This window comes from Humulus lupulus, chromosome 3, assembly GCF_963169125.1.
Source record: "Humulus lupulus chromosome 3, drHumLupu1.1, whole genome shotgun sequence".
Taxonomy (NCBI): Eukaryota; Viridiplantae; Streptophyta; class Magnoliopsida; order Rosales; family Cannabaceae; genus Humulus; species Humulus lupulus.
Genome location: NC_084795.1, coordinates 165,238,627 through 165,252,680, shown reverse-complemented (window position 1 = coordinate 165,252,680; position 14,054 = coordinate 165,238,627).

The window sequence follows — 14,054 nt, the reverse complement described above, 5'->3', positions numbered from 1 at the left end:
CACATAATCACAATCAAATATATCAAATAAACATATAAATCCATATATTTCCATCCTGGTCCCCTAATCAAGGCCCTAAGCCTTATTAGGTAATTTTGGGATGTTACAACTATCCCTTCCTTACAAAAATTTCATCCTCGAAATTTTACCTGAACAACTCGGGATACTGAGTCTGCATATCTGCCTCCAGCTCTCAGGTCGCTTCCTCAACCTTGCTGTTCCTCTAGAATACCTTAACTAATGGTATAGTCTTGTTCCTCAGGACCTTGTCCAACCTGTTTAAAATCTGAACTGGCTGCTCTTCATAGGATTAGTCTGCCTCCAGTTCCAGATCCTCATAACTCAGTACATGAGTTCCATCTGACACATATTTCCTCAACATGGAAATATGGAATATATCGTGCATGCTAGACATCAGAAGGGGTAAGCCAACCTATAGGCCACCTGACCGATTCTATCCAGGATCTCAAATGGTCCCACAAACCTAGGGCTCAACTTGCCTTTCTTCCCGATTCTCTTCACCCCTCTCAGTGGTGAAACCCTAATGAAGACATAGTCCCCCACCTAGAATTCCACGTTCCTTCGCCTTGGGTCTGAATAACTCTTCTGTCTACTCTGAGACGCGAGCATTCGAGCTCTAATCTTCTCGGTAGCCTCACTGGTCCTCTGAATTGCATCAAGACAAAAATATTTCTCCTCACCCATCTCATCCTAGTGAATGGGAGATCTACACTTCCTACCATACAACATCTCATAAGGTGCCACCCGGTAATGACCCAACTATTTCTAAGACCTTGGACCATTAAAACTACTAGACATAACTACTAATTTAAATAAAACATACATAAAAAATATCATAGCTTTATTGAAAACCCAAAAGAGTATTGTAGCAATAACATAAAAGTATAAAATAAAATGATAGAGTCTGGGATCCCATTGTTTTCAAAACATAAAAACATAACTTTAAATACTAATTTGTGGAATTACATTTAAAAGACTAAAAATAACTTCATCCTCGATCGACACACAGCCCATTGAATCCCTTCATCCTTAACACACAAGCCAAGCTACTAAGAATCCTTCTGCCTCCATAATCATTTTCCTGCATCACACTAAAAATAAAGGAGTGAGCCTAATGCTCAACAAGGAAATATATACTAATCAATCATATAATATAAAACATAAACATAAGACTATATCAAAAACATATACTATAAAACATACATCACAACTTTGACCCATGTACATGGTAAACATTATGGTTTACTAGCTAAGCAACTATGAGCCTCAAAATACATTGAGATTTGCTAGCTAAGCAACTATAAGCCCTAGATAACATAAAAACATTGGGGTTTGCTAGCTAAGCAACTATGAGCCTCAAAATACATTGAGGTTTGCTAGCTAAGCAACTATGAGCCCAAAGGATTACAGATAATATTCATATATATCATAACATAACATATTATAACATATAAGCATATAAAAACTATCCTATTTTCCTTACCAACACCGGGATATTTGAGAACAAGGACGGGATTCGGAACACTCCTAAAACCAACAATAAGAATGGTGAGTATTTCTAAAGAAAAGAGATGAAAAGAAGAGAACTAAAACCACCAAGAAGAATTATCGAAAAGAAACCTTAAGTTCAAAGAACTTAAACACCTAACCACAAAGCCATAAACATAAGTTAGGATCTGAAAGAAACTTAAGGAAAACTAAGGAATCATAAAGAATAGAACTTATGAATAGTATTACCTTGGATGTACTAGAACCGATCTACACTTCAATATCGAAAACACACTTTATCTCACTACCCAAGTGTTTATAAAGCTTAAGATAGTAAAGCTTTTATCCCAAAATCCACATGTATCTCTCTATAGAAATCCTAGTAGCTTAAAGGCTCTGAACACAGCTTGAAGAATGAAGAAAAATGGCTGAGTACTAGGTCCTATTTATAGAGTTCAAGGGATGAAAATATCCTATTTTAACTTGAATAAAATAATGAATATTGAATGAAAAATATTTGAATATTTGGTCAATCAGATGCTTAAGACTCAGTCAAAAATGTTCAGAGGCAAGTCAAGAGGTTAAGGGATTATTCAAGCTCAGATTCCTCAGAGTTTGAAAAACTACTCCTAGGGCCGATATATCGCCGACCCTATATCGCCTGACCCTATATCCCGAGTGTTCGTGGTTTCATTCATGCGAAGTCAACGTGTTTTCCGTATCTCCCATGCTGTGATATATCGCCTCTAAGGCTGCGATATGTAGGCATACATAGATAATTTAAGTGCATTTTTGCACGAATTTAGGATAATTAGAGTTGATTAATCAGTTTTGACTGAGTAATATGTGATTCTAGCAGGTTTTGGAAGGTTCTAGAGCTTCTAGATACTTCTATTATTGAATTATCCATTAAAAAAAATGCTTAAATCCTCAAATAACAAGATTGTGACAAGTGTCATGATCTTAATGGCTTTGGAATGTTCTAGACTTTCTAGATCTTTCTTTTATTTAAAAAATACGTAAATCCTTAAATGAACATGATTATGACAAGTGTCATGCTCTTAATGGTTCTATCTAAACCTTAGTTTATAATTAAAATATTTCTATGACAAAAAATATTAATCAAACCTTATGTTATAATTAATATTTCTAAACTATATGTTAAACTTATAAAATCCATAACTATTGCTACGAGTTGATCAATAGTGAAATTCATCCATACTGGTAGGAAATGAGCTGATTTTGTACACCGATCCATGATGACCCAAATAGAATCATGTTGGCCCACTGTCCTGGGCAACCCCACCATGAAATCCATCGTGATGTCTTCCCACTTCCACTCTGGAATATCCAGAGGCTGTAACTGCCCTGCTGGCCTCTGATGCTCAGCCTTGACCTGCTGACAGGTCAGGCACCTTGCAACATACTCAGTCGCATCCCTCTTCATCCCAGGCCACCAATATAGAACTCTTAGATCTTGGCACATCTTCGTGGTGCCCAGATGTAGAGAATAAGGGGTAGTATGAGAATCATCCAGAATCTTCTGTCTGATCCCGTTGTCCATCAGAATGCAAATTCGATCTTTGTATCTAAACAAGCCCATGATTGACACTGTATAGTCCTTAGCTATTCCAGCTAGGGCTTCTCCTCTAATCCGCCCCAACTGTGGGTCATCTAACTACTTTTCTTTAATCCTCTCCAAAAGAGTAGACTGAAGGGTGATGTTGGCTAGTTGGCCCACTACTTACTCAATTCCTGCTCTTGTCATATCATCAACTAATTCCCTTGATATCTGCCTGACACTATATAACTGTTCCGGACCCTTTCGGCTTAAGGAATCTGCTACCACGTTAGCCTTCCCATGGTGATAGAGGATCTCACAATCATAATCCTTTACGAGTTCTAACCAACGTCTTTACCTCATGTTCAGATCCTTCTGGGTGAAAAAGTATTATAAACTCTTGTGATCAGTGTATATCTCACACTTCTAACAATACAAGTAGTGCTGCCACACCTTCAGTGCAAAAACTACTACTGCAAGTTCTATGTCATGTGTAGGGTACCTCTGCTCATATTCCTTCAACTGACGTGATGCATAGGCAATCACCTTCCCTGTCTGCATAACTACACAACCCAGACCCTGCCTCGAGGTGTCACAATAAACTACAAACTTGTCCCAATATGTAGGAAGGCTCAAAACTGGAGCGATGATCAAACTCTTCTTGAGCTTCTGGAATCTGACTTCACACTTGTCTGGCCATACAAACTTCTAATTCTTGCATGTTAACTTTGTCAGTGACGACACAATCTTGGAAAATCCCTCTACAAAGTGTTTGTAATACTCTTCCAATCCCAAGAAACTCCTAATCTCTGAAGCATTCTTCGGTCTTGGCCATTCTCTGACCACCTCAATCTTCGCTGGATCCACCTTAATCCCATCCTTATTGACTATGTGACCTAAGAAAGTCACCTATGGCAACCAAACTTCGCATATAGCCTGTGTTCTCTCAACCTCTGTAGTACCAATCTGAGGTGCTGCTCGTGTTCTATCTCTGTCCGAGAGTATATCAATATATCATCAATAAAGACGATCACAAACTGGTCCAGGTAATCTTTGAACACCCTGTTCATTAAATCCATAAATGCTGCCGGGGCATTAGTTAATCCAAACGACATTACCAACAACTCATAATGCCCGTACCTGGTACGAAAAGATGTCTTCGGTATATCCTCCTCCCTGATCCTCAGTTGGTGATAACCAGATCGAAGATCTATCTTAAAGAATATCGTTCTACCCTGCAACTGATCAAACAAATCATCAATTCTTGGCAATGGATATCTGTTCTTGATAGTCACTTGTTCAGTTCCCAGTAATCGATACACATCCTCAGAGAACCATCCTTTTTCTTCACAAAGAAAACTGGTGCACCCCATGGCGACAAAACTGGGCCTGATAATGCCAAAGTCTAGAAACTCCTGTAATTGAACCTTTAGTTCCTTCAGCTCAGCCGGAGCCATCCTATAAGGTTCCCTAGACACTGGCTCTATCCCCAGTGCCAATTCAATTACTAACTCAATCTCCCTATGTGGAGGTATCCTGGCAGATAATGTCCAGAAACTCACAGACTAATAGGGTCTGTTCTGGTCCCACTGGCACGACTTGAGCGGTATCCACCACGCTAGCTAAGAACCCTATGCATCCTTCCTGAAATAGGTCTCTAGCTCTAAGTACTGATATCATAGGTATACGGGGTCCATGCACAGTGCCAATGAATACAAAGGGGTCCTCACCCTCGGGCTAAAAGGTTACCATCTTTTTCTTGCAATCTATTTTTGCCCCATACTTCTCTAGCCAATCCATAACAATATTTATATCAAAATCTGTCATCACCAATTCTACCAAATCAATTGATAATTCCCTGCCATCCACTGTAACTGGTAGTGATCTAACCCATCTCCTGGAAACCACTAGCTCCCCAGTAGGAAACATAGTACCAAACCCCACAGTATAGAAGTCACATGGTCTACACAATCCATCTACAATCCTACTGGCAACAAAAGAGTGCGTATCACCCGAATCAATAAAAACAGTATAGAAGGTTCCAGCACTAGAAAGCTGACCTGTAACCACCGAGGGACTAGCCTCAGCCTCTGCCTGGGTCAAGGTAAACACCCGAGCTGGCGTCAGGTTGTCCACCTTCTTCTGTTCTTCCTTTCTGGCTCTCAGGCAGTCTTTATTCAAATGCCCCACACTACTGCAAACAAAGCAGGCCTTCACCCAAAATTCCCCAATATGGCGCCTCCTGCACTGAGTACACTCTGGGAATGCTCTCCAGGTCTCACCGCCACTCTGACGGCCCATCTGTATGCCCCGTGGCCTCCTATATGGCCCTGAAGCTGAAACTGTATCCGAAGTCTTCCTATTCTAATCATTGCGGCCTCCGCCCCTATAAAAACTTGTAAATGGAGGTTTCGACCTCCTAGAATCCCTTCTGGCTGCTTTGTCATGCCAGATCTTGTTCTATACACTCTCAGCTGTAAGCGCTTTCTCCATAGCCTGTGCATAGGTAGTCAATCCTGGCACAGAGGTAATACGAATGTCTCGAGCTATCATAGGTTGTAGCCCCTGAAGGAACCTCTCTTTTCTGGTCCCATCAATGGGCACTAGATCCCCGACAAACTTTGCCAATCTGTCGAACTTCAGGGCGTAATCAGTTACTGTCATGTTACCCTGAAGTAACTTGCTAAATTCCTCAGCCTTTGCAGCTTTAACTGCGTCGTTGTAGTATTTCTAATTGAACAAGATTATGAACTCTTCCCATTCTATGGTGGTTACTGCTCTGGTCTGGGATACCACCTCCCACCATATTCGGGCATCCTCCCAAAACATATAAGTGGTGCAGGCCACTCTCTCATTACCACCTACCCTTATATAGTCCAGGATGGTGGCTATCATGGTCATCCACTACTCAGCCTTCAGTGCATCTGAGCCGCCTTCAAAGACAAGAGGATGTTGCTTTCTGAACCTCTCATACAGGGGTTCCCACCTATCTCCCCCTACATGGGGATGCACTACTACTGGTACCTCCAGCTGTATCACTGCCCGCACCGCGGCCTATGGGTTCCCTGCTGGAATCGGTTGCTGTCTCTAGAGGCGTATCTCTTCTTTCTGCCTCTCTAATCTGGCTTGCATGTCAGAAATCACTTGTTTCCAGTTTTCTGGAGCTAGTGGGAGGGCCTGGCCCTGGTCATTCCCTTCACTGGCTTGTAACTCTTGGCCAGCCAACCTCTTTGACCTTCAAGGATTCATACTGGTACTTAATCCACCCTACAGTGATCAAATTGGCCATTAGGTAAGTAATAACTATACCTCTTGCCTCCTGACGGTCCAAGATCAAACAAATAAACAAACAAGTACAATGCTAATAAGCATGCCATCACATTATATACTCATTCATGGTGCTAATAAGCACTTCCTGATATCCATCAGCAAATAATAATACACGTAAACATATCCAAGCATTTACGCAAGTATAACATTGCTAATAAGCATGTTCTTTTAATCTCTGACAGTGTTAATAAGCACTTCCTAGCCTATAAACAAATAATAACGCTAATAAGCAGTTCCCTTGCATTCACAAGCAGTAACGATGCTAATAAGCACGTTCTTTATCATTCATGCAGCAGTCAAGGGCCAGCCCTATCAGATTATCTCATGGTTCCTAAACAGGCACGCAGATAAGGCATTCATATAATGTTTAAACATTTAAACACAACCACATAATAATTACCGGAACCTGAGTCGAGGTTATCTTTAGTGGCGAGTGTACATGCCCGACCAGTCTTTAGGATCCCTTAAACCTTGGCAACTCTTGTACCAAGTTGTAACGTCCTCCAAATCTAGGACTATTACACTGTGTACTTTAAATTGTGTTAGACTTGCTAATCAAGTCATTTTTCTTAAAACGTGCAACTATGGTTAGTGGCAAGGGTTAGGGTTAAAATTGTTGGTCAAAAGAAACCATTGAATTTTATTTAAAATGTTTCATACATTAGTGGGATCCCAAAATATTACAACCAAATTCTTAAAGAAGTGTAGGTATATCAAAGATTACATCCAGCCGACCTAAGCGGAAAAAACAGGGCTACAACCCTAGTTCCTCTGAGATATCCTAGGTCGTGGTGGTTGAGCAGCCACATATGTACACGCCACCACCGAAGCTCTCCAACTCATGGCTGGTCAAGCTTTCCCTTCCCCTTACCTGCACCACAAAGCATCTGTGAGCCAAGGCTCAGCAAGAAAACTCTACATGTGCATAAATAGAAAATACAGATATCCCGATACTTATCTAGCATGTCCAACAATAATAACCTACACATACAGTCATTCAGTTACAAACAAATGGTCATTGGACCAATTTGGGGTGGCTGCCCTAAACAATTGACCATAAATCCAACCCCTCGGCCTATGCCATAGCTATGTGACCATAAAGTCACTTGGGGCCCTCACCCTTAGCTCTGAGTAACTAACCATAAAACTAGCCCAACACCTTTGGTTTTCCAATGACCATAGGGTCGGACAACGTAATAATACATTTCTGATTTAGGCTTAAGCCTTTTGACCAGCGCGCAACACGCTTTTGCCGTCCTTGACTAATAAGTCAAGCCTTGATCCAGGTATTCAAACTTCAAAATAGAAGCTACATTTGATAAGCATATCAAGGAAATGGGATAAGTAGAATAAAGTCGTTAGTTTCAATTAGTGCAAGTGGGAGTTTGTTGGGGTTTTATGCTCTAATTAAAACCAAATTTCTTTGTAATCTCATTTTATTATCAATAAAAGAATAGAAATCATTTTTTGACTTGGTCAATCACTTTGCTCACATGCTTTATTTTCATGATTATTTGTTTAATATAGATAGTCTCAATTAATTGATTTAATTATCCATTAGAATTATCAAAGTTGACCAGGTCAATTTTGGATAGTTTCACAGAGTTATACAATTTAGAGAAGAAAAGAGAGATTAGGGTAGATTTATTAATTAAGATAAATTGATATCTAAATTAATAAATAGTTTTAAATCAAGGTTCAAATTATAAATAATTAATTTGGTAAAGGATTTGAATAATTATTTAATTAATTAAATCAATAGAAAATAATACAGGCCTTAATTTTAAGTCCAACGAGCTTATAATCAAATGTGAAATTTCACGGGCCTAAAGCCCATGATAATTTTTACCTAGGGATGTTAATTAACTATTATTTTATTGATTTTTTAATTAAATAAATGACCTAATTGAGTCTATAAAAGGAATGCTAAGAGAGAGTTGAAATCAGAAGTTCAGATTAAATAGGTTTTAGATTCTCTCTAAACATAAGTCTTTTTCTAAGCCTCATTGTTCTTTTCTCTTCTTCTCTCTGTATCTATCTCATGTGTTGAGAATTTCCCACTCTAGTCTAGGTGATTCTAAGGATACTTTGGAAGTCTGTGAAGAAAATTGAAGATCGGTTCAGTTTCTTGGTAATACTTTACGATAGAAAGGATACAAGGGTTAGAGAAACTGAAGGAATGACTATATTATCCCGCTGCGTATAATGTAAGTATTGTTATCATTATTTCTCTTTGAATTCAATTTTAGAAACATGTTCTAGGTTGTCTCATATTAACTTGTTTAATATTAGATCTACATGTAAATAAATAAAGATCCTGTATAAGTTTTCCCAACAAAACTTGGATAGCTATGCATCCAAGGCGATCGATACGACTAGCCGACACAAAGTCTAAGGCTAGAGATGATGAACAGGGCCAGAACCCTCTGCCAGTCCCTGAGAACTGGTAGCAGATACTTGTTGATATGCAAGCTTTATTACAGAGTCAGGAAAAGCAGATCCATCTTTTGACATAGCAGGCTCCGTTAGGGAGTGCTTCACCTATTATGCCACCTGCTGTGGCACCAGTTGTACAACCACCTGAGGTTGGGAACGAGTTGGAGCCACTTCATGAGCGGTTCAGGAGACAACTTCCTCCAACATTTGAGGGGGAACCAGATCCACTGAAGGCTAAACAGTGGATGAGTATGATTACCTCCATCCTAGATTTTATGAGGGTGGAAGGTAATGACAGGGTGTCTTGTGCCACCTATATGCTTAGAGAGGATGCTCGTATTTGGTGGGAGGTGGCATCATAGACCAGGGATATTTCTACTTTAAGTTGGGATGGGTTTAGAGATTTGGTTAGCCAGAAATATTAAAACGTTGCCGTCAGGGCAGCGAAGGTGAATGAGTTTGTTGGGTTAGTGCAGGGCGGTATGACAGTTACTGAGTATACCCTGAAATTTGACAGGCTTGTGAAGTTTGTACCAGACTTAGTGCCTACCGATGAAGCTAGACATGATAGATTTATTCGATGGCTTAATGCTATGATAGCCTGGGATGTGAGAATCACAAAAGTATCTGGAGGATCGACCTATGCCAAGGCTGTTGAGAAGGCTCTTACCGCTGAAGAAGCAGAGAATATGATCTGGAGGGAGAATGCTGTGAGACGGGATGTTCGTAGGACGGTGCCTCCATATACAGGGTCTGGTAAGGGCGGAGGCCCCAGTGAGCTGAAGAGGAAGACCGCTGACACTTCGACCACTGCTGGTCCTGATAGGAAAGGTCTGGGTGTTCAGGGTGGCTACCAAGAAGGTGGTGAGACATGGAGAAGTTATCCAGAGTGCATGAGATGCAGGAAGTGCCATCTGGGCGAATGTCAGGAAAAGGCTTGTTACGTGTTCAAGGTGGTGGGACACCTCAAGAAGGACTGCCCAACATCAAAGAAGAAGGAACCAAGGAAGATGGATAGCTTGACTCCAACTCGAGTGTTCACCCTGATGCAGGCAGAGGCCGAGGCTAGTTCCTCGGTAGTGACATGTCCGGTTTCTAGCGCTGGCTCTTCATATACTGTATTGATTGACTTTGGTGCTACACATTCGTTTGTTTCTAGTAAGGTAATTGATAGATTGTGTAGACCTAGTGAGTATTATACTGCGGGGTTTGAGACTATATTGCGTACAGGGGAACTAGTAGTTTCTATAAGATGGATTAGAGCACGGCCAGTGATGGTAGATAGTAGGGAACTATCAGTAGATTTGATCAAGTTGAGCATGGATGATTTTGATATGATTCTTGGGATGGATTGGCTGGTCAGATATGGGGCTACTATAGACTGAAGAAAGAAGATGGTGACTTTTGAGCCTGAGGGAGAGGATCCCTTTGTTTTCATGGGTACTGTGCATGGACCCCGCATACCCATGATATCAGCATTGAGGGATAGGGACCTATTATAGGGAGGTTGTATAGGTTTTCTAGCCAGTGTGGTTGATACTACCAGAGTTATGCCAGGGGCCGGGAGAGACCTGATTGGTACGCGAGTTCTTGGATGTGTTTCCTGAGGATTTATCAGGACTGCTGCCGCACAGGGAGATTCAGTTCGTTATCGAGTTAGCACCGGGTAATGAGCCAGTGTCGAGGGCACCATATAGGATGGCTCCAACAGAGCTGAAGAAGTTGAAGATACAACAGAAAAAGCTTCTTGATTTTGGGTTTATTAGACCTAGTTTCTCGCCATGGGGCGCTCCAGTTTTTTTTGTGAAGAAGAAGGATAAGACTCTGAGAATGTGTATAGACTACAGAGAATTAAACAAGTTGACCATCAAGAATAAGTACCCCTTACCAAGAATCGATGACCTGTTCGATCAGCTGTTAGGAAAGACGGTATTCTTAAAGATTGATCTTTGATCTGGTTATCACCAGTTGAGGATCAAGGACGAGGATATACCAAAGATGTCCTTCCAAATAAGGTATGGGCAGTATGAGTTCTTGGTCATGTCATTTGGTTTAACCAATGCCCCAGCAACATTCATGGACTTGATGAACATGGTGTTCAAGGACTTTTTGGATCAATTTATGATTGTCTTCATTGAAGACATTTTGGTTTATTCTAGTTTAGAGGCAGAGCATGAGCAGCATCTCCAGTAGGTATTGCAGAGACTAAAAGAGCATCAGTTGTATGCCAAATTTAATAAGTGCGAGTTCCATGATGCCAAAAGTGACATTCCTTGGACACATTGTCAGTGGAGATGGGATTAAGGTGGATCCAGCTAAGGTAGAGGCAATGAGAGATTTTTCGAGGCCAAGGAATGCCTCAGAGGTTAGGAGCTTCCTTGGATTAGCAGGATATTACAGACGGTTCGTGGAAGGGTTCTCGAAGATTGCTGCACCGATGATAGAATTGACACGGAAGAATCTAAAGTTTGTTTGGTCTGACAAGTGTGAGAATAGCTTCCAGGAACTTAAGCGTTGATTGATTACTACTCCTGTATTGAGTCTTCCTTCGGAGGGAGGGAAGTTTGTGGTATACTGTGATGCATCGAGACTGGGATTGGGATGCGTGTTGATGCAGAATGAGAAGGTTATTGCTTATGTGTCATGGCAGCTAAAGGAGTATGAGCAGCGGTATCCTACCCATGACCTGGAGTTGGCAGCGGTGGTATTCACACTAAAAATTTGGCGACATTATTTATATGGAGAGAGGTGCAAGATATACACCGATCATAAGAGCTTGAAATATTTCTTCACCTAGAAGGACTTGAATATGAGGCAGAGGCATTGGTTAGAGTTGGTGATGGACTATGATTGTGATATCCCTTACCACCCAGGGAAAGCCAATGTGGTGGCAGATGCGTTGAGCCGAAGGGGTCCGGGACAGTTATTTAGATCTACACAGATATCAAAGGAGTTGGCAGAGGAGATGGCTGGTGTGAGGATAGAGCTAGTTGTGGGCCGGTTGGCCAATATTACCTTACAGTCAACCCTTCTAGAGAGGATAAGATAGGATCAGTTGGATGATATACAGCTGCAGGAGGTTAGAAGGAATGTCCTAGATGGAGTGGCTAAGGACTATTCCATTTCAGAGACATGTTTGCTATGGTATAAGGATCGAATTTGTGTCCCGATAGATGTGGGAATTAGACAAGAGATACTTGATGAATCTCATACCACGCCATACTCACTCCATCCGAGCACCACGAAGATGTATCCGGATTTAAGGATTCTTTACTGGTGGCCTGGGATGAAGAAGGATGTAGTGGACATGTGGCCAATTGTTTAACCTATCAGCTGGTGAAGGCTGAGCATCAATGACCAGCGTGGTTGCTACAACCTTTGGGTGTTCCCGAATGGAAGTGGGAGGAAATTACTATGGATTTTGTGGGAGGTTTACCCAGGACAGTGGGGCTACATGACTCGATGTGGGTGATAGTAGACAGATACACCAAGTAACCTCACTTTATACCAATGAAGATGACTTATACTATGGATCAGTATGCGGTGTTGTATGTGAGGGAGATTGTACGTCTCCATGGGGTTCCCAAGTCTATTGTTTTAGATCGGGATCCCATATTTACCTCCAAGTTTTGGGTGGTTTGCAGAAGGCTATGGGGACTCAGTTGAAGTTCAGTACAACCTTTCATCCTCAGACAGATGGACAGTCTGAGAGGACCATTCAGGTATTGGAAGACATGCTTAGGGCATTTGTCTTAGACTTTGAGGGGTGCTGACGATGAAATATCATCAACGAAATTAGATCGGAAAACTCAAAGGTAAGTATGGTGATGTTTAGATAAGAACTTAGAATGCACTTATGGAAGGATAAACACAGATCAACAATGGAGTAAAAAATATATATTGCTTAATAGCCCTAGCATACAATGAATTTTCCAACCCCTTATTCTGAAGGGTCCAGATCCCTTTATAACAGAGCTCTAATGGCCCCTTATACATGGTGGTCCCCTGGGACAAAATAGAACAAGAGTACACTGTCAGGGTAGTTGAACAGGTGGTAGTGGTGTTGGAAGAGTGGTGGTCGGCTCCAGTACATGTCAGAGGTCGACAAAAGTGCTCCCGCCTTGGTACCATATTATGCCTCCACTACTTGTCGGGTACAGACCTCACAAGCATGGTGAGGGAGTCCTTATCATGTACCATTCTTGTACTACCACTACCTGTCTGGCGGGGACACTGTATCCGTACTCTGACTCCTCTAGGTTTGCATGTACATTCCATACTCATGCATGCACCCTGCACCTAGTGGATGTTTTCTCCTTCTGAAGGTGTGCTTGTCGATCTAGCCCCTTTATGTCTGTCTAAGCATCATATTGCTTATTCACGGTAAATGATACGTATGGGAAGTAAAATTTGCTGGCTGGGTTAAAGGGGCTAGGTGTGAGAGGTCCCACGGGGTGCCCAGGCATGAGGCCAAGGTGAGGCCATCTCTCGCAAGACCCTTAAGGGCGTCCCTGGCATGCATGGGTGCGAGGCCCTGATGTACGGGTGCTCATGGTGGTGTCGCGTGGCGTGCGTGGGTCCCTCAGGTGTGCGAGGTACGAAGCCCTTGGCCTCGCGCATGTTGGTGCGAGCCTTCAGCGTGATCGAGGCTCTGCGTGATACTAGCCCCTCGGGTGTGCGAGGTGCGAGCGCGCATGGATGAGGCAAGACAGTGTCTTGTTGTGCGAGGCTCGGCTGGACATGGACGAGACGAGACGGGGTCTCGCGTACGAGGCTCGGGTGCGCATGGACGAGGTGAGACGGGGTCTCGCGTGCGAGGCTCGGGTGCGCATGGACAAGGCAAGAGGGGGTCTTGCGTGCGAGGCTTGGGTGCACATGGATGAGGCAAGACGGGGTCTCACTATATGAGGTTCGGGTGTGCAGCCAAGTTGCGAGACGCGCGCGGGTCGTAGGCAGCCTCACATAGCGAGGCCCTCGTGGCCTTGGCAGGTACTTGTGCATGTCGGGCAGCCTCACATGGCAAGGCCCTCGGATCTCTTGGGGCATCTTCACTAAGGCCTCCTATGAGACATGGGTCTCGCGTGGGGCAAAAAATTGGGTTGCTTGGTTTGCTCGAGGCTAATGAGGGTAAACCTCAATTTGTTTCTAGGTGGATTTTTGGCATCCACACTTGCCCCTCAGTCTATAGGGAGGCCTTTAGGCGTTCTTGTAGACTCTT